Here is a 20,703-nt window from a genome sequence, read left to right on the forward strand (position 1 = left end):
GCACCCCTCCACCTTTCATTTCAGTTCGACTTGCTTGGTCATGCTGTTCAATCCCAGCTCAGTGGGCGGGCAGCGGAGAGGCAATTCAGAGCTTGGCCTGGGCCCTCGGGTCAGGGCCCTCTGGGGGCTCGAAGACTGAAGGGAGATGGGGCCTCCCAAGGTGGCCAGAGGAAAAGGGGTAGCTGGGTCTGTTCTGGCATCGCGAACAAGGACATTAGTATGGTGTCCACCAGAGGGGTGGGTCAGCTGTCACTTGGATATCCTCTGCCTTGGCTTCCTGGAGCTTGTCTAGAGCTGGAAGCCAGACTGAGGGAGGAACAGTCAGGAGGATGGGGAAGGATGAGTGGGAACTGCTCTTCGCAGGCCAGTGTCCCATTCCATCTCTGCCCCTGCTGCCATACCTTCGTCTTGGTCCAGACAAGGCCTGGGGCCCCGCAGTGACAACAGTCATGGGGCTTCGCTCTCTGGCCCAGTTGTCAAGTTCACTGCCCTCCTCAGACCCAGTGCACAGTGACTTGTGTGTGGACATGTGTCCATTTCATTTAATTTCATTCATCCACCCAATATGCATATCTTAAGCTCCCCCTGGCACCAGGCTCAGTGCCAGGCCATGGGGACTCATAGGCAAATCAGACAGAGGCCTGCTCTCAGGGCCTTTAATCTGGTGGGGGTGACAGACAAAACCTAGAGACACAGTGCAGTGTGATCTGCATGGTGACAGTTGGAGTCCAAGAAGCTATGGGAGCTGAAAGGATGTCAAGGCAGAGGTCAGGGAAGACTTCACAGAGGAGGTGACATCTGAGCTAGGCTTGAAAAGCTGAATAGGGCTCTGCCAGGGTAAAGATAGACGGGGCTAGAGACTTGCTCCCTTCGAGGCACAAGGGAGGAACTGGTATGTGAAAGTGCTTAACAAATGTGTTCTGCTGTTCTAATGATTATTTACAACCTTGGGATCCTGGGGCTAGAAAGAGGCAGAAGAACGGGAACTGCGGGGCTGGAGAATGGGCCCCATTTTCACACAGACTTGGTGGACCGCTGCCCGCTGCCCCTACCCCGCAGACTGGGACCTGACCTAACCCAGGGCCGAGGGCTCTCTCCACAGCCCTGCAATACTGGCCTCTCTCTCTTCCTTGATCAGCTCTCAGCCCTGTCCACACCGATGGATGTCTCTGGTCCTGTTCTCCAAACAGACCTCCAGGCCTCACATCTTTGGTTTTTACTTTGAACTTCATTTCCGAGCCCATGGTGCCAGCCTGCCCTCAGCCCTGCACCCCCTCCCTAACCACCGGAATCGCAGGGATGATCTTGCCAGCTGCGTCTTTGCTTTGGAGGTGGCCAGCTGCGGCGAGAGCAGATTGCCTCGCTTTGGTGACTTTCTGTCTCTTGAGCTGTTCCAGGACTTGATAGAACCTTCCTGGTTTTCCTGCAGTAAGGTCTCTAAAGTAGCCCGTCCAAGCTTTCTGAGCATGCGTTAGAGGGCTCAGGCTGTCTCCTAGACATCTTCCGTGCAGTTGTCCAGGTTGTGAACTGCACAAGGGCGTCTGGCTGAGGGTATGAGTGGGGACTGACATCCAGCCTGCCTTCTGTTTACACTGGTGCAGGGTGTGTCTGCCTACAGGGGGTGCACTTTTCTAATTAGCACAAAGGTGCTGAATGAGTGGGAGGGGCCCTGGCTCCCCTCCCTTGAGTCCCACCCCCTGACAGAGCCCTGAGGGAAGGGGACTGGAGGTGATGAACTCTGCAAGGCCCGCCCAGCTGAGAAACCTGCGTTTGTGAGTTGCAACAAATATCTGCTGAGCAGAGCCAGCTCTGGGACAGAGGCCATTCCGGGCTGTGCAAAGGGACTGAGTGAGGATTACTGAGAGGAAATGAAAATTGGGGATGGCCCTCAGGGGAATTGACTGCAGATGATGTCAGAAAGGAGGCTGCCTCTGGAGGGGCGGCAGGGAGGTGTGGGAAGGAGAGGGCTATCTCCACTGTCCCCAGCAGCTAAGCAGGCAGCCACATTCAAGGCTCAGGGCCCAGTCAGCCCACCTGGCTTTCTGACCCCAAGCCGCCTCCTAGTTCTCCTGACACCTTGGGAGCTGAGAGGGCACATTTCTGTGGAGGGCCCCCAAGGACCTGGGCTGGGAGGACAGGGTGGAGGGAGTCATCCGGACAGGGTCTGACTGCCTGGTGGTACATTTCACAGCATGCGAAAGGGCTCATTCTTCCAAATGTGTCACTATCAATTCTCTCAGCCACGTAGCAAGGTATTGGGTTGGCCAAAAAGTCCATTTATTTTTTTTTTCGTAAAATTAAAGACGCATTTTTCATTTTCACCAGTCACTTTATTGATCTGGATATTTTGAGCATGTCGGCTATCTCCTGCTATTGGCTTCTAGTGCGAAGAGGCTGGGGCGCTGCTAAACATCTTCCAATGCCTAAGGGAGCACCACAGCAAAGAATTATTTGTTATTTGTTCAAAATGTCAACAGTACCAAGAAACTTTTAACATGTTTGATCAGTCACGGCACCTTCCCCATAAAGCGCACAAATCTTTTTTTTGAGTTTCAGTTGTGTTTTTATCTTTCTTGATATAATAAAGCACAATATGCTGAAAATGTTACTTATTTTCTTCCATGTTCAATATTAAAATGGCTACACAAAAATTCACCAATTAAGTTTTTTTAAATGCACGCTGATATGACAGCTGTCACAATACAATGTAACAAAAGTGTTTCCAATGAACTTTAAGACAACTAAGCACTACTAGAGCCATCTTAAGGGAAAAAGGAAATGAACTTTTTGGCCAACTCAGCAGGTGTTCTTATTCCCATATAATAAGTAAGGAAACGGAGATTCAGGGAGACAGCCAATAGTGACCTGCCTAAGGTCACTCAGCGGTAAGTTGCACAACCTGTGTGTTTGAGCATCACTCTGCTGGGGGCAGACAGGAGCTGAGGGCCCAGCATTGCCTATTAATGGTCTCAAAAACTCAAACATTCTGTTTTGGAACGATTAGTTTCATTTTCAAGAATAAGAAAACTGAAGTCACACAAGGCTATTAAGTGGCAGAGTTGTGAGTGGTGGTGTTGGAGTGGGGCAGGGAGGCGGGAGTGTTTTGAGAGAAAGAGAAAATGTCTATGTGCATACGTGTGTGTCGGGCAAGGGCCAGAATGCGTCATGGGGCATCCACGCCTGCTGCGCAGAGGCACAGAGATGGAAAGGCTCATATGGGTGTGGCTTTGGGATGGGTAGGGACGGGGGTGGCTAGAATGTGGGTTTGGTGATATGGCTAGAAAAGGTCGTGCCATGGAGAAGGGCAGGCTCCCCTTATCGAGATTGGTGCCTGCATTCGAAAATAGCTCTTTCTTCTCTCTTGGGAAGGCTGGGCTTTCTCTCCCAGCTCTGTCACTGAGTGTCTCCCGCCCTCTCTGGAGGCTCTGCCTGCTCCCAGGTCCCCAGCTGGAGCCCCCAGCCCTGCTCCCTAATTCCAGCAGGGCAGGCAGCGTGCTCGCATGCCCGATTGCTTCTCCCAGCGCACACAGGTAATTCATGTCAGCTTCTCTTCCAAGCGCCCACCCCCAGATGTGTGGCCTTCCCCTTCCCAGCAGCCAGAGGCCAGTTCACCCCACCCACACGGGCGGCCAGCTGTAGCCCCTCATTTCCCGGGGAAGAGAGAACTAATAAAGGACAGTCTCTGAGCCACAGACCGCCCCCCCGCCCCCGGTTCTTTCTTGCCACAGCCGCCCCATAAAGCTGAGGGGAGAGATATAAAGGGAGCAAGTGTGAGTGGAGATAGAGTTTCCATCTGAGGAGAGGAATGAAAGGTGGGGATGTGTGGCTGGGGCTGGGACAAGAGCGGGCCAAGGCTGGGGCTTGGGCAGAGATGGAAGTTCCCTATTCATCGCTACTTTGGCCCCTACGCCAGCTCCCAAGGAAGGGAGAAGTGTAATATGGGTCTGAAACAAAAGGTGGAGAACATGCCGAAGATGGCAGGCCTGGTGCAGGCAGCCTTTCTGCTTTTCCTTGCCTCCCCTGACCCCTCTCAGAGTCCAGCAGGAGAGTCAGGAGAATCAGGAACCTGGGCCTCTGAGTCCAGCTCCAGGCCGACCCAGAGTGACCTTGGGCTGCTCCTTAGTCTTCACTGCAGGTCTCAGTCTCCCCAACTGTAATGGACCCCACCAGACACCCTGCAAGTCTGTGTTAGGGCATGTTGTGCTCCATGGGAACACATGGAAACCCTTTGTTCCTCACCTCTGAGGCCCGGTACAGCCCTTGGGAGAAGGTGGCGTCTCACAGGAGGGAGTGCCAGCTGCTGTGGGATGTGTCGAGTCTGAACTCTGCTGGAGGTATGCCCTCTCCCGTCCTGCCCAGGAGAAGGAAGTGAGAAAATCTTAGGCTATGAAACCCCCCTGTCCACTTACGTGGCTCCTGGTATAACATTCAGTTATTGATCCAATCCAGCAATTATTTACTGAGTGTGTGCTGCGTGCCAGCCGCTGCTGCAGGCACGGGGCGTCGAGCAGTGAACAAACGGAGCTGGCGTTACAGTCAGAAGACAGATGATGAGCAGGCAACTGCTCTTCTATAAACCAGAGTTTGGGGGTGAGGGCAGGAGGCAGGGTTGGGGGCTCTGGGTCATGCCAGGAGAGCTCCTTCGTGCCATTACTCTGAGAGGGGCCCATGCCCTTCTCCCACAGCAGCTTTTATTTTTTTATTTTTGGCCAACGTGGGGCCATTTGGGGCTGGGTTCAGAATTGAAGGGTAGGATGCAATGATCAGTCACTCATATCTGGTCCTCGGATGCGACCACCCTTGTATCCCATGCACTGAGCTCAACCTGCTTGGGATGGACCCACCGTTCCCTGGGAAGGCAGCCTAAGCTGGCCCTGGAGAAGACCCTGTGGCCAACACCAGCCTTCCCAGTGGCAGAGTGCCTGTGGAACAGGGCAGAAAGAGCACTAGGCTGGGGGTGGGATAACTAGGCTCTAATTCCCTCTCTGCCATCTACTCCTTAGCAGACAGCGGGCAGGTTAATGATCCCTTACCTCGATTATCGGGAAGGTGGCAAGTGTGATATCTGAAAGACACTTTGCAAAAAGGAGAGCCCTCACCAGATGTTACAGTTTATTCCTGTTTGTCTTTGCATTTCCCTGGGTTCTGGCTCAATGTGGGACCTCAGTGTTTGTTGACAAAGCCTTTGCATTAGAGAGCACCTCCCTGCTCCTTTGCCTGGCGTGGCCACGGTTCCGGGAACACAGTAGGGGTGGGACAGTCCTGAGTGGTTGACCTTTGCTCAACAGTTTTTACTCTCGCTCTAGATCTGTAATTGACTGGCTATATGTCCTAGTCCAAGGCCTCTGACTTCTTGGAATGCAAGGCTCTTGTCTATGAAGCAGGAAGAAGCTTCTCCTGCTCTGCTTCCCAGATGTTTCTAGTGATGATCAATCAACTCAGATGCCATCAGAGCCATTGGTCAATTGTAAAGTGGGGAGCTGATGATGACACCAATTCCCAGGCCCACAGAACCGATGGGGTGCCAGCACTGGTCTCCCATCCCAGAAGCCTGGAAGGTTTCATTGGGATGGTTACTCCTAGGGTCTGACTCATGAAGGGCCTGACACCGGGGAGGGGAACTTCCCAAGCACCTAATGCCATTAGTACCCGTCCCTGCCCCAACTTAGCCTGGCCCCGATGCCCCTGCTCATTCTAGGGAGGGGTGAGGTGATGAGGTGACAGTCATCCTCAGTCCTTTATCTCAGAGCAATGAAGAGAGGAGAGAGGAGAGAGAGAGAGAGAGAACGATCCGGAGACTGAGAGCGAGGATCCCCCAGCAACAGAGAGAGGCAGGAAAGTGGGAGAAAGAGAAACAGTGTGAGAGAGACAGAGGGAATCGGAGAGACTGAGACAGGGGGACTGAGCAATAGGCGAGGGTGACAGACAAATCTGGGGGAGACTGATCTTGTGTGAGAGAGAGAGACGGAAATCTAGGCTTAGAGACTGGGAGAGAGAGGAAGAGAATGGGAGAGAACCTGCAAGACATTGGCGAGATGGAGAGAGGGCGAGTGTGAGTGCAGCTATAAACCAGAGGCAGGAAGCTGTTCAGATAATGTTCCTTCTGCTGTCTCCCCACTGGGGGTAGGGGTGGGAGTTAGGGGGTACAGGCTAGGGGTTGGGGGGAAGCAGTTTAGGCAGGGAACAGCTGAGCTCATTGGGTTAAGGGAGGTAGGTGGGGTGAGGTCAGCACCCCAGGGTCCCAGATTCCTCAATTCAGGAAAAGCCCCTAGGACTTGTCCCAGCTCCCTGTGGCCCCAGAGGGGTGTGCATCCCTCTAGGGCAGAGGCTGCAGGGCTGGGGGATGGGAGACAGCCCTGACTTGGACTCCCTGGGTTCTGATTCCAGCTCTACCACCACTTAGTTTCGAACCTGGTGTTGGGGTTTTTCCCATTTGGGGGCTTCGATAGGCCTTTCTGTACAATGGGTGTGTGCGTGTGTGTGTGTGTGTGTGTGGAAGATTGGGGTGGGGATATTGAATTTAATCATCTTTTCCAACTCTACTGTTCTAGGATTTGTCTAAGGAAAGGCAGGGGAAGATAAGATCCCTCAACTTACAGAAACCTGCCGGCAATGAATTTTGTCTCCATACAGTTTGTTTATTTATTTATTTGTTTGTTTGTTTGTTTGTTTATTTATTTTGCTGTAGAGAAGACTACGAAACCATATTCCCAGGCTCTGGAAGGAAACCCAACTGGATGTCTGAACACGTGCGGGGTACAAGGAAGCTTAGCTGGCCAGGATCATTTCAAAGACCTTGCCAGGCTGCTTATAGGAGTTTTGAGAGTTGTTGGGCAGGGACTGGGCACCCCAAGGGCTGTGCTGCCCCCAGGCAACCTGGGGGCCTGGCCACTGTGGGGCGCGGTGTTGCTTCTGTCCTAGCACTTGAGAGCCTGGTCTACTGGGTAAAGGATGGTGGTAGGGGCTGACGTTGGCTCCAGGACTGGACCAGCTGGGGAGTGGTAACGGAGCCCAGTAGTCCTGCCATGCTGCCTGCAGTGGGGACCCACAGAGATGTTACAGCCATGCCCCGGGTGCCAGGGACCTGCAGTGTGGCAACAAAGATGACAGAACGTCTGCCTGGCTGGTGGGTTGGGGGAGACGTGGGGTTTGCCCCCCGAGGGCCCTTTTCCACATGCTCGGTGCTTTCTTCTCCACACCCCATCTTGCAGGCCTGCCCTGCACTCCCATTCCTACTCCTGCTCCCATGCCTACAGTGTACTGGGAGATGGTGGGGGTGGGGGAGGGCGGCCTGCTGGGCTGGAAGACCTGCTCACAGCACTCTCATTTTCCACATTGATAAACTGAGGGCGCAAAGATGTCCCAGACACATCCTCCCCTTTCTCTTAAGTGCTTAAAAAGGATTTCTGGTTGAGACTGAGGGACACACCTGGCGCTTGCTTATATCCTGGCAGCTTTGAGGATGAGGATGCCAGTTTCTTCACCCTTGTTCTTGATCTCCCTTGAGGGACCAAAAGAAAAGATAAGTTGGCTCTATAGCAAAGACAGAGAAACATGATATCACAACACTTATCCCAGTGGTGAGGCGTTTGAGACTCAGAGAGCCTGGACGACTTGTCCACGGTCACACTGCTAGTGGAGGCATGGCCATGGTCCTCAGGGTATCAGGCTCCAAATCATCTGCTGACTCGCTTGTTTGGTTTGTTTCTTTTTGTCTCCCTCATTTTGGGAGGGGAAAGGGGGGTGATAAAAGTCATACATACTCGCTGCAGAACGTTTGAATACCATAGAAGAGCATTACTAAGAAAATATCACGTGTCATCCCACTAACCAGGAAAGTTGCTCTTCACTTTTCGGTATCTTTTTTTTTTTTTTAGATTTTATTTATTTATTTTTAGAGAGAGGGGAAGGGAGAGAGAAATAGAGGGAGAGAAACATCCGTGTGTGGTTGCCTCTCGTGCACCTGGAACTGGGGACCTGGCCTGCAACCCAAGCATGTGCCCTGACTGGGAATTGAAGCAGTGACCTTTTGGTTTGCAGGCCGGTGCTCAATCCACTGAGCCACACCAGCCAGGGCCACTTTTTGGTATCTTTCTAGTCACACCCCCCCACACAGAATTCTTTATATATGAAAGCATACTGGCCATTTTTTTTTAAATTGGGGTAAAAATCACATAACATGAGACCTACCCTCTTGACAAAATTTTAGCTGTACAATGTTGTTAATATAGGAACAATATTCTACAGCAAGACTGAAACTCTGCATGCCCTTCCCCCAGGCCCTGGCAAGCACGATTCTACTCTGTGTTTCTAAGAGTTGGACTATTTTATATTCCTCTTATAAGTGGAATCATGCGGTATTTGTCTTTCTGTGACTGACTTATTTCACTCAGCAGAATGTCCCCCAGGTTCACCCCTGTTATGGCAAATGGCAGGCTATCCTTCTTTTTTTCAAAGACTGAGTAATATTCCATTGTGAGTGTGTATGTGTATCACATTTTCCTTATCCATCTATGCATTGATGAATGCTTAGGTAGTTTCCATCTCTTGACTATTGTAAATAATGCATGGGGCTGCAGATATCTTTTCAAGATTCTGACTTAAATTCCGGATATATACCCAGAAGAGGGATTGCTGGGTCATATGCTAGTTCATTTCTAATTTTTGGAGGAAACTCTATACTGTTTTCCACAGTGACGGTATCATTTTACATTCCCAGCAACAATGTACAGGGTTTCCTTTTCTCCACATCCTCACCAACAATTGGTATTTTTCTGGTTTTCTTGTTGTTATAATGGCCATTCTGACAGCTGCGAGGCAATATCTCACAGTGGATTTGGTTTGCACTTCCCTGATGACTAGCGATGTTGAGCATCTTTGCATGTACCTGGTGGACATTTGTACATCTTCTTTTAGCCATTGTGTGTTGTGACCTGAGTTTCCCATATATGGCTGAACCGTAAGCCTTTCCCCATATCATTGAATACTCTTTACAGTACCCCTTACCTCACCCTGAAGACAGGGACCTGAGCTTGGAGACCCTTGAGGTCCTCCCAGGCTTCTGCCGGTGCCTGGTGCATAAGCAGGTCCACGGCATGGCAGGGGTAGTAGAGAGGGGAATAAATCCAGGAGAGGCCCTGGAGCAATGATGGCTGAGTGTAAACTTTTGGCAGCAGATAACCCTAGGTTCGAGTCCACATTTTGCCACTTCTAGGCTGCCTGGCTTTGGGCCGGTTAATTCTTCTCTGAGCCCTGGCTTCCCCATCTGTAAAATGGGGATAATCGTGGAGTCCATTTCATGGCCTTACTGTGTAGCCTCACTGAGCATGTCAGGACTCAGGGAGCACGCCAGGACATAAGACATGGGAAGTCACCTTGTGAACCTCAGCTATTATTATTATGGGAATGCCGAAAAGCCTGAGCAAGTTCCTTCCTCTCTCTCTGACCCCAGTTTCTTCATGTGTACTATGGGATATTGCACTGGGTGTCCCCTTTGAGCTCTGGTTGTCTAGAGGTGGGAGGAGGGTGTATGCTAGCCACAGAGGAGCTGGGCACTCCTCGGACTTCCTCGTCTTTGTGGGCCTCAGCCCTTTCGTCCTGCAGACCCTTCTCCCCTGGGGCTGAGGCCCAGACAGGCTCTCATGTGGCCCTGGCCTCTGGTGCGAGTTGGGCTAGGCTGAGCTGCGCTGCTATAGTGAGCCCTTCTGTGGGCCTGGGTTGCATCTATCAACACCCTGGAGAATGTAAGCATTTTGATTTTGATGCCTTTTGGGAGAGTCACAGGGAGAGGGAGGCTTGTTCCCCAGAGGTTGGGATTGGGCAAAACTGGCCTCATCTTGTTCCGGCTTAGAACCAGCTACTCAATTTGGCTTTATACAGAGACAGCCTCTACTATGGGGTTTCCATAGTCCTTGAGGTTGGCTCTCTTCCTGCCTGCAGGAGGGACCCAACCACAGGAGGACCTTCTGAAAAGATTGAATCCAATTCTTCACATTGTACAGATGGAGACACTGAGGCCAGGAGGGGAGAGAGGTTTGGTCTGCATTGCTTATCTCTTCTACGTTACTGGTTAGGGATTGAAGAACAGTTCTGTTCCAGCTTCCTTGGAGATTACAGATTCATGGGACGTAGGTTAGATAAGCTGATGAACTTCCCAGGAAGGCATTAAAACTCATCTAATCTTACAGTGTCAGACCGTAAAGAAACTGAACAGTTGGAAACTATTCTTTAGCCACATAAACTTCACAGCTTATGGCCTTGGTGGGGAACCCAACCCCTACACCCTCTTCCAGTAGCACCTGTAGACACACGTGCAAAGGACCCTGGAACTGAGCTCACAAAGAAGGAGTGGCTGGCTTGAGGTCCAATGAGGAGGCATGGACTTGCCCATTTTGGTGTCCCTCCCAGGATACACACTGTGAAACCAGGCATCTTTGGCCTGCTCCCTACCTACACACGAGCTCTCTGGGTACCAAGGGGTACCAGACCTGGGAGATGGAGTACCAGAGCAGTTGGGAGAACCTCAGCCCCAGACCCTGAGAGCTGTGGCCCCCTGCCTCCTGACCTATCCCCAGGAGCAGTGACCTGAGACCTTTCCTAGGCAGCTCCTATATGCCCAGGAGTTGCCCAGATGACTGCGCCTATAGTCCTTAGGCCACAGGACACACTGGAAGGGGAGGGTCAGCCCATCCAGCCCTCGCCTCTGCGGTCCATAGCTCCTTCTGAAGTCCACACAGGTGGCATTGGGAACTGCTGCCATGAAAAGCCAAGGCTGGTGTGTGTGGGGTCACAGGCCCAGTCAGGAAGCTTTTTATCCCTCATTCAACTTCATTCTGCTGCCATTTGTCATAATTTCTGCTTGGAGGCCAAGAGTGGCCAGCTTTTCTGTCTGTGTGATATCAGAGGAGAAAGAGCTAAGGCTCATGTTACGTGCCAGGCATTAGGCTAGGTGCTTCTCTTAAAAGATCTTATTTACCCCTCAACCAACCCCATGAGGCAGGCATGCTCATCCCTCAGGCAGATTTAACAGCGGGTGCACAGAGTGTACCGGGTGTACCAGGCACACTCCCTGGGCCCCGACTTCTGAAGGGCCCCACAAAACCCCAATTTTACACTTTTTTCTAATGACACCAAGTTTGGTTTCATTACTACGCTGCATAAAATATGGTTAACATATATTTTTATTTTCCCTGTCTCTTTCTCTTTCTTTTAAGGGGCCCAATATTTTCTTCTGCTCCCAGGGCCTCAACCAACCTTAACCCGCCTCTGGTCATTGTCCCCATTTTATGGCAGAAGTAACTGAAGCCCAGAGAGATGTACTGTTACCTTATAGTTGTACGGTAAGTAAGAGTCTGGCTGGGACTGAGCATAGCTAGGTTGGCTCTACCCCAGAGCCTATCCTCTTTCTGTCGCTCCTACGAGCCTCTCAGAGAGACTTAGAAAGCTGCTGGACATTGGGGTAGGGCTGGGAAAGGAGAGGGCTGAGGTTGGGTACCCACCCCTGTCTGGGGCCCCTGGCATGCTGGATTCCCTTTGAACCCCTCCTCCTCCCTCTCTATCTCAGCTCTCAGACCTGGCAAGCAGCATGGAAGACAAGGGGCTGGGAGGGGCCAAATGGGGCTGGGGGACAGGAGATGTAGGGCTGGAGGATGCAAAGAGCTGCCCCCAGCCCCAGAAACTCCCTGATTGGCCCCCTGCCAGTGGGGCGGCTCCAGAGAGACTTTCTGGGAATAGAAAGAAATTCATTAGCGGATGTGCAAGTCCCAAACCGATTAGCGATTTATACTCTGGGCTCAAACAGCAGGTGGCTTAGGTTTATTATCTGACTTAGCCCAAAGGCCACCCAGTTCCACCCCTCCCTCCTTCTTTCCCTTCTTCCTACAATCCATTGTCAGGAACAGATCCTCAGCCTGACTTGTCCTAGGCCCTTAATGTAATCCCCACACAGTTCCCAGGAAGGTATGTGCTGTGTATGGTGGTGGTGGGGACTCCCAGTGGCAGGGTGCTGGGGTTACCTCATAAATGGCAGGAGGTTTCTAATCTGAGCTTTGTCCATTCAGGGACCAAAGAGGATTTAATGTCCATTTTTGGGCAGAGCAAGAGGAAAGAGAGTGGGGTACTATAGCAGGAAAGATAGAGGCTAGATATCAAGAGGAACTTCCAGAGTGCAGAAGCTTTGATTCCTGGGCTGAGATAAATACACTGCTTGGCTGTGGGAAAGGCATTGGGATGGAAATGACACAGGCTGGGCCTGTAGCCAATGGGAACTTCCCCCACAGAAGATGCCACTTAAAAGTGTTATTAAACCCTCAGGACTTTTAAAGCAGAGAACAAGGTAACTATGAACACCCTTTAAAGCGATATTGAGAGTTCCCAAGGGAGCTCTGTGTCTTTCTCACTCCCTTTTGCCTTGGGATGGAGACGTGTGGCTCCCCCGAACCCCCACCCCACACCCACCCCCCACACTGTGTCTGTGATCAGGGCCGCCATCCCCTTCTGTATCCTTCAGCCTAGCCCCCTACCCCCCATCTTGGGCTCTGAGCCAAGGGACCAGCATTGATTTCTGAGCTACTCTGTAGTGAAGACAGAGGGTGGGCCTGGGTCTGTCTGTCTGTCTCAGCTGAGTTCTACCCCCTGGGCGGCTTCTCTGGAGAGTCTGTGGTGACCTTGAGCTTCCACCTCTAATCAGCAGCCTAAGTCAGGGACTGAGAACATTCCTAGGTGCCATTAGCTCTAGACCAGTAGATAGGAAATGAAGTGAATTGACTCCCCCTTCATCCTGCCCCCCCCCCAACAACCCCCAGTGGTGAGCTCTGGGCTTGCAGATACAGGTGGAAAAGACGCTCAGCTAGCCCTTGCCGAGCTTCGAATGTTACTTTCCCAACCCCTTGGACTTCGAGGTCAGGGCAGGAGACTACAGAGTCTGTGTGGATTGCTGTTTCTGTGCGTTTGCCCCTGCAGGAAGTTCTTCCTCATGTCTGACCTTAAGCTTTCCAGCTGTAACATTTTTTTCTGGTTCTGTCAAGGGAATCATGAGGCAAAGATTTCTCATTTAAGATCACACTGTGAGTGGAACTTAGAAGACTGGGAAGCACGGGCTGGACCAGGAAGCCTGAAGGGGCTCTGAGTCTGCTGGGGTGGGAGCTGAGTGGCTGGCCCATTCCTCCTGGCAGCTCTTGAGGTTCCTGCTCCAGTCCCATGAAAGAGGCCTGGTAGGCCAATGGGAAAGGGCTCAGAGCAGCTACTTCCTAGTTGTGTGACCTTGAATGGAGCCAACCCTAGATCCCTGGTCATTCCCTCCTGGTTCAGGGTCTTGTCACTCATAATCTCTCTTGGTACCATTAGTTCTGCCTGCTACTCAATTATTCAACCAAGTGCTGTGTGCCCATCCCAGAGTGAGGCACTGCTGGGGTTGGGGGCGGCACTGACAGGAATGTGACCGAAGAGGCCAGGCCCTACCCTTCAGAGGCTCCCAGCCCAGCAGCCCTTCCAGGCCTCACCTCCTCTTTGATAAACAACCTGGGCTGGGTGCTCCCAACCCAGCTGAATCAAGTAATTAAAATCTCTCCTCTTCCCCTGACAGATGACCTCTGAGGTCCGTTCCAGCCCTATGATTCTATGATTCCAGCTGGGGGTATCCAATTAACCCTTGTCATGCTTGGCTGGGCTTCGTGAGCTGTGGAGTGGGAAGGGGCAGGGGTGCGCACACCAGGACGCTCTGCCTCATTCCACCCGTCCCCCTCCATCCCCATCCCTGTCCCCTCCATGCCAGGGCGGCGCTTATAAAGCCTGGGACCTGGAGTCAGAGTGTCTGAGTAAAGACAGGACTACTGGTAGATGTGGCTCTCTCCAGCCTGGGCCTGAGGGCGAATGGTAGACCCACTATGGTTTTGCAGGATATCTGCCTGGCTCTCGGTCCAGGCCCAGGAGCAACGTGTTCCCAAAGGAAGACCTTAGAGGGCTTATGCTGAGATAGGGAGAGCTGGGAGCCTTGGAAGCAAGATCCCTGGCCAGTAAACAGGCTGTCTAGAAGGCTAGAATCTTGGGTCATGTCTCCCCGACCCAGTGCCAGGGCAAGGCAAGGCATCCTCCTCCTGGTGGTATATTCTGCCCATTCTCTAAGGGCATGAGATTTGGGTGAGGTCCGGACTCCCCTCAGGATCGTGGAGAGCCATGGATTGTCAGAGCTGATGTGGGCCTTAGAGACTGCCATAAACAGGCACCTTATGGGCCACTTAAGACCCTCAAAGTATTTTCTTTGGCTCACACAGTGCCTACATTAAAAAGGAATTACCTGCCATCATTTAACATTCAGGAGATTTTTACATAAAGATCCAGATTTATAACTTCTTAAAAATCCAAAGATCTAGTAACACCAGGCCCCCATTTTCACAAGACAACAACTGGAGCCGAGTGGCGTTTGTCCCCTCAGCCAGGGCACATACTCTGACTCTCTACATACCCCTGCCCCCCGCCTTGAGTTTGCCTTTCGTAGGAACAAATGGGAAAATTGAGGTCCAGAGAGAAAGGACGCCACTTGCCCAAGGTCACTTAGCCAGAGTGGAGGAGGAGCCAGAATTTTGGCCTGCTGGCCAGCTGCATACTCTTTCCCATGCACCCTACTCCCCAGAGCTCTGGAGAGGCCACAGGGCCCTCTGCCACTGCTCGCCCCTCTATTCCCAATGCCTGGTGGCTGCAGTGGCCAGGCTTTGTCTGATTGCCTTGCTGCATAGCCCCTTCGGTTCCCCGGGCCCCAGCTCCGGCCCAGGCCCCCTTCGGGTGAGAGCAGAGACGCTGCAGGGTCTCCACAGCCCGGCCCCATCTCCCGCAGCTCTGAACAAGAATCTCATTAAGTGCAGGGGGCGGCAGCCGCCGGGCCTGGGGCGGCCTGACCACAGAGCTGGCTTCCTTCTGCAAACAGCCGCTGAGGCTGGGCAGGGGCTGGGGCTGGGGCTGGGCCTCGCGGCTGCGCATGTGTGCGTGCAGTGGGCACTGAGGCCGCCCCGTCCAGCCCACCTTGCAGCCTCTAAGGGTGCTCTTGCTTCCTTCCCTCTGACCGCCCCAGCCCTGTTCCTATCTCCCCACTGCTCCTGCTGCGTCCATCCCTTTATTTCTCTCTTTCTTCTGCCGCCCCCCACCCCCCGCCCCCGTCAGCCTGGCTCTGTTTCTGTCTCTTTCTGTCTTGGTTTTGTTATCCTCTCTCGCTCAGCCCCTCATTCTTTTTCGGGGTCTGTTTCCCTCTGTCTCCATCTCGCAGCATCAGCATCTTGCTGCTCCAGAGGGACCCCGTCTTAGCTTAGCTCCTGTCTCTCTGTCTCCACCTCGGAGCTCCCCTCCTGTCTCTCTTCCTCAGTCTCTCCAGCTGCTCGCTCTCCCTCACTCTGAGTCACTGTGTGTCTCCCTCACTAGGGCTCTCTGGCCCGCTTGGAGCCTGTGTCTGAGGCTGCCCCAGGATGCTTCTGCGGAGGTTTGCTGTGCTGGGTAAACATGGCCCCAGCAGCAGGATGTGAGGAATTCTGCTGACGGCGCTTTCCTCGGGGGCTGAGGAGGGGCAGTGTGAGCTGCGGCAGCCAGGGGCCCCAAGGAGCCAGCAGTGTCCTTTCTGTACCCGCAGCCTGCCTTCGGAGCCTCCCAGCCAGCTCAGAGCCGCCCCCGCCCCCCACCTCCATAGCTGGTAAAAGGGAACAGGCCTCGAGGGGCTGCTCACCCCGGGCCTAGCCCACTCATCAACACCCCCCATCACCCACACCATCCACACACTTCTCTCCAGTATGTACGGCCTGAAGCCAAAGAAATGGAATTCAGTGCCGTGTTTGTCCTGGCCTGGCCTGCCTAGGCTCCAGGACAGAGGCCTTGGGGAGGGAAAAGAACCCCAGAGGCCCTTGAAGCAAGGTAGTGGAGGCAAGAGCCCCTTCGAGGTCATAGCAGCCATCCTTCTCCTCCCAGACAAGAGCCTGCCCTTTGCAATGAATCGTTCTGTATTTAAATCCTCATCCTCAGAGGGGAAGTTTATTACCACGCCACCACCACCAATTCTGAGGCCTTATCCCAGTGTCTGTCCAAATGTTCCTACAGCAAACTGAAATTCCTTGTCCTGAGACTTGGACAGAGTGTGGGCATGCCAGTGATGTGTATGGTGTGTGGGACACGTGGGTGGTATGGTGGGTGGGGCTGGTACCCCAGACAAAGTGGAGGGAGGATCATTTATTTGGGGGGGGTGAGAAGAGCAGGGGATGAGACAGGATGCAGAGACCTCAGAGGAGAGACTCGTACAATGGTCTGTGGAGAGACTATGGGTGGCAGAGGGGGCGGAGGGGGAAGGCCCAGTGGCTCAGGAAAAGCAACCGAGTGACATGAGCGCAGGAGGTTTCCTGAGCAGTGCGAAAGAGCCTTTCGGACTGAAGAACGTAAGTGGTGCTGTGCAGTTACATGGAGAAGCGGGAGGGTCTTCGGAGGGAGGCAGCAGGGCCTGCTTCCAGGAACAAAGTCATCTAACACCTACTCTTAGTGCAGCCAAGTCCTTCCGGTTCGCTCAAGCTTGTCCAGATTTTACCACTGGAAGTCTCACATCCGGAGAAGCCCCTCCGTCCCAGGTAAGCCAGGATGGTTGGCCACCCTACCAGCTTCCCACCCGCCCGCCTATCAGGCAGTGAGGCTCATGTCAACCTCACAACAACTCTGCGGGGAATGGTGGTGGAGTGTATGTGCCCCATTTTACACATGAGAAAATGGAAGCTAAGAAAATGGAAAGAACTTGCTTTAATGGCACACAGTGGGTGGCGGGTTTGAAGCCAAGGTCTATTGTGTCATTGCATTGAGTTGTTTTAGCCTAGACTCAAGGACCTTCAGGGACAAATTTAGTAAAGCCCACTACCTCATCCCCTACACACATTCCAACCTCAGTAGAGGTTCAAAGCCTTGGCATGAGATGGTGTCGTTTGGACCTATTGCCCGAATCCACTGAGCTGGTGCTGGGAGTGGGGGTGGGCTAGAGGAAGAGGAGCCTGGTCCCCTTCAGCCCAGCGCTGACCAGGGCTTGACCAAGGATTGCCACCTGTTGGTTTTTTGGCTTCTCCCCCAGCTGGGGACAGGACCAGCTGCTGGGGGTGGGTGGGAGGCGGAAGCTGGGGGAAGTGCTGGGGGGTGGGGGCTGGGGGTGTCTCCAGGGCCTTGCTGGGTTCCTGGGCTCCAGGTGGTGGGTCCAGGGAGGGCTGGCCCAACATCTGAGAGCAGGCTGGGGGCTGGGCCCCAGGAGTCCCACACTGCTGGTCAGCGCCTCCGGTGTGCTGGGGTGTGAGGAAGCGGCCGCAGAGCAAACAAACAGAGCCTGTGAGGACAGGAAGCAATTATGGACCACCCGGCCTAGGCCGCTCAGAGCAGAGGGAGGGCAGGCTGAGGCAGGGATAGGCCGCCAGCTAGGTGTGGCCTGGGGCAAGGCCAGGAAAGCCTACGAAGAAGTTCCAGACTGGTGGGATTCTGGGGAGGCCACAGCAGGTGTCCCCCCGCCTCTGAGGGACATCTCTCCTACTTAGAAATAACGTCAGAGGAGGGAATGCATTGGTGGGCATGGGGCGCTGGTTTCTGGTCAGGAGGACTTGGTCCAGCTGCGCCCCTCATGTGCTGTGTTTAAGGCCCGTCCCTTCTGCTCACTCAACCTTGGTGTTTCCATCTGTATAGTGAGGTGGCTGCAGTAAATGATCTGCAACAGTCCCTCCGGTTTTGCTACTCATCGGTGCCCTGGAATCTCTGAGAGCTAAGGATTTCTTAGCTAACAAGGATTTATTGAGTGCCAGCTGCATGCAGGCGCCGGGGCTCACCGCTGGGGTTGGGAAGAGAAAAGTTTAAGGCCTGGGTTCTGTGTTTAAGGAATAATATTATCTTAAAAAATAGTATGGACATGAACAACAGGGTGGGGATTGACTGTGGGAGGTGGGGGAGGTGGATGGGGCAGTGGAGAGCAACGGGGGGAAAATTGGGACAACTGTGATGGAACGACAACAAATTTTAAAAATGAAAAAATATAATATGTATTAAATATGTTTACATAGGCTGGGAGGTGTATTGAAATCATCTCAATGACTTTCCTCCCAACTCTTGTGAAGTAGGTACTTTCATTATTCCCATGTTACAGATGAGGGAACTGAGACTAAGGAAAGTTAAGTGACTTGCCTGAAATTGCATATCCAGACTCTCACCGAGAGCAGTCCTACTGCAAAGCCAGTGCTTGGAACCTCGATACTAAGTCCCTTTGCTGCAGATGATAAATCAGTAACTGCCTGCATCCTCTGTGAGGTGCTCTGCTATTCGTTAGTTCGTTTCAGCCTCACCACAGCTCTGTGGGCCTGGTGATATTATGGCCACATTACAGTCGAGTGGATTGAGGCTCCAAGGTGGAAAGGCTTCGCGGCCCTCCTTCCATTGCCCCATGTGTGCTGGGTTGCAGCTAAACTCCCGTGTCCCCACACACTGGCTGCTGCTGGGCTTGGGTGATAGGCAGGCAGCATTGGGTCCTGTGCTCCTGCCTGGGTGTCTGCACCCTCCCCTTTAGTCCCCTCTCCAGGGGTTTTTGGAGCACCTATGAGTCCCCAGGTGCTGTGCTAGGGGGGTTCTGTGCAGTAATCTGTTAATCCCAGAGCTACCACATGAAGTAAATTTGAACCCTCATTTTTAGATGAGAAAACAGAGGCTCAGGAGCTCCCAGAGAGCCTCCGGGCATTCAGGCCTGCCTTCCTCCTGGGACCCAGTGAAGGAGCTGCAGGGAGGGGCCTTGGGGTCTTGTGCTTGTAGCTCCATCCCCTTCCCAGGACCCCCTCAGTGAGCTGCTCAGCCAAGGCCAGATCTTCCTCTTCACTCCCAGAAATGAGGCCATATCCAACCTCTCTCACAGCCCCCTTCTCCCCTCCCTCCGTGGCCAGCTCTGCTTTCTGACTTGCATGGAGATGCAGGGCTGAGGGCAACAGGAGCTCAAGTTGCAAGTGCTCTTGTGCTGCTAGGGGGCCTTTGCTCATAGGTACTATAGGAAGCTCTGCTACCCACGTGACCCCAGTTACTCCTCACTGCAGTCCATGGAGGTAGAGCTGGTATTATCGCTACTGTTCCCGTTTTCCAGATAAGGAAATTGAGGCACAGGGAGTTAAATGGATTGCCCACGGTCATCATGTGGTAAGTGTCGGAGCTAGCATTCATACCCAAGCCAGCTGGTGCAGAGCCCCTGTGCTGAGCTGGCGTAGGAAGACCCTTAGGTGCCATCCTTAAGGATCATGGCCTTGATCCTGAGGTCCAAGGAAGCGACTGAGGGGCTTAGCAGAGGACGTACGTAATCTGCTTTGCCTATGGGAACAATCTGTCTGGCAGCGGTGAGGACGGGACCTGGAGTGGCGGATGAGAGGCGGGGACATAAGCGATAAGGCTGCAGTAGCTGGAATCTCAGGAACAGATGATGGTAGCCTGACTGAGGGCAGTGACAGTGGCCATGGCCAGAAAGAGGCAGAGATGGAAATGTTTGGGACGTGAAAGCAGAGCCACTGCTTCCTCTGCTCCTCCTGCCAAGCTGTGTGCCCTGTGAGCATCTGCCCTCGAGAAGGTATACCCACTTCTAAATAGAGGCATATGCAACGTGTGTGTATGTGTGTGTTTGTGAGAGAGCGGGGAGAGGGAGGGAGAGAGAAGGAGATGGGTCTGGAGAGAGACAGCAAACTGTTGACAGTGAATCTGCTGGGGAAAGACACAGATGGGGAGACTTTCTGTCATATGCACCTAGGCAACATGTACATTTTCTCACAATGACCATGCTTAGTTTTTAAAAGTAATAGAAGTATTCTTAAAAGGAATAAAACCTTAATGCTCAGGCTTGGTGTGACTATCAATTGAGATAATGGACAGCACTTTGCAAATTGAGGGGTTGGGATAACTGGTTAGTGATCTTCCCACGCCTCTTGTGAACAAGTGTCCCAGGGTGCGTCATTCCCAGGCACAGAGCCCTAGCTGGGGGAACCCTGGGAAGCAGGTGGTCAAATTCAGCTGCCCTGGGCTCCTCAGGGTTGCCCTGATCCCTTCAGCCCCCTGGGGCCAAGCAAAGTTTGCACAAACGGGAACTTTTCTGGTAGGCCTTTGCTGGGACCCTGGAGTCAGTGACAAATTGAATGGGATAATAAGTTAATTAAAGCTTGTCCATATGTGAGGCATCCCAGGGTACAGGAAAGAGGCTTGGCCAGGGAGTCACACAGGGTACCTGGACTCCTGAGAAACCTCAGGCCAGTCCTTCCACCTCTCTGGGCCTCAGTTTCCTCATCCATACAATAAGGAGACTGGCAGACCTGGTCTCTTAAGACTGTGCCAGCACTAACGTTCCAGGAGTCTCTAATTAAAACTGTCCCCTGTGTATTAATCTTCTTGTCAAGTTTTAATTAATGGCTGATGAAGCCAGAGCAGGCACCAGCTGCCACCCCCCTGCTGGGAGGCAGGGGACACCCACAGGATGCTTGACCTGATAATCACTGCTAAGTGGCCTCTATCTCCATCTCTCTGCCCGAGGCCTCCTCTCATAGCCCAGTGCTTTTGCCACTATACTACACCGCCTAGAGTTTGAGGGCTGGTGTGTGTGTGTGTGTGTGTGTGTGCATGTGTGCACACACATGTGTCTATTTGATGATGGTAAAGAGTAGAGAGCCTTCATCTCAGATCTGCTCTTAACTAGCTCTGTGA

Source organism: Furipterus horrens, unplaced genomic scaffold, assembly GCF_987537825.1.
Source record: "Furipterus horrens unplaced genomic scaffold, mFurHor1.1.pri manual_scaffold_17, whole genome shotgun sequence".
Taxonomy (NCBI): Eukaryota; Metazoa; Chordata; class Mammalia; order Chiroptera; family Furipteridae; genus Furipterus; species Furipterus horrens.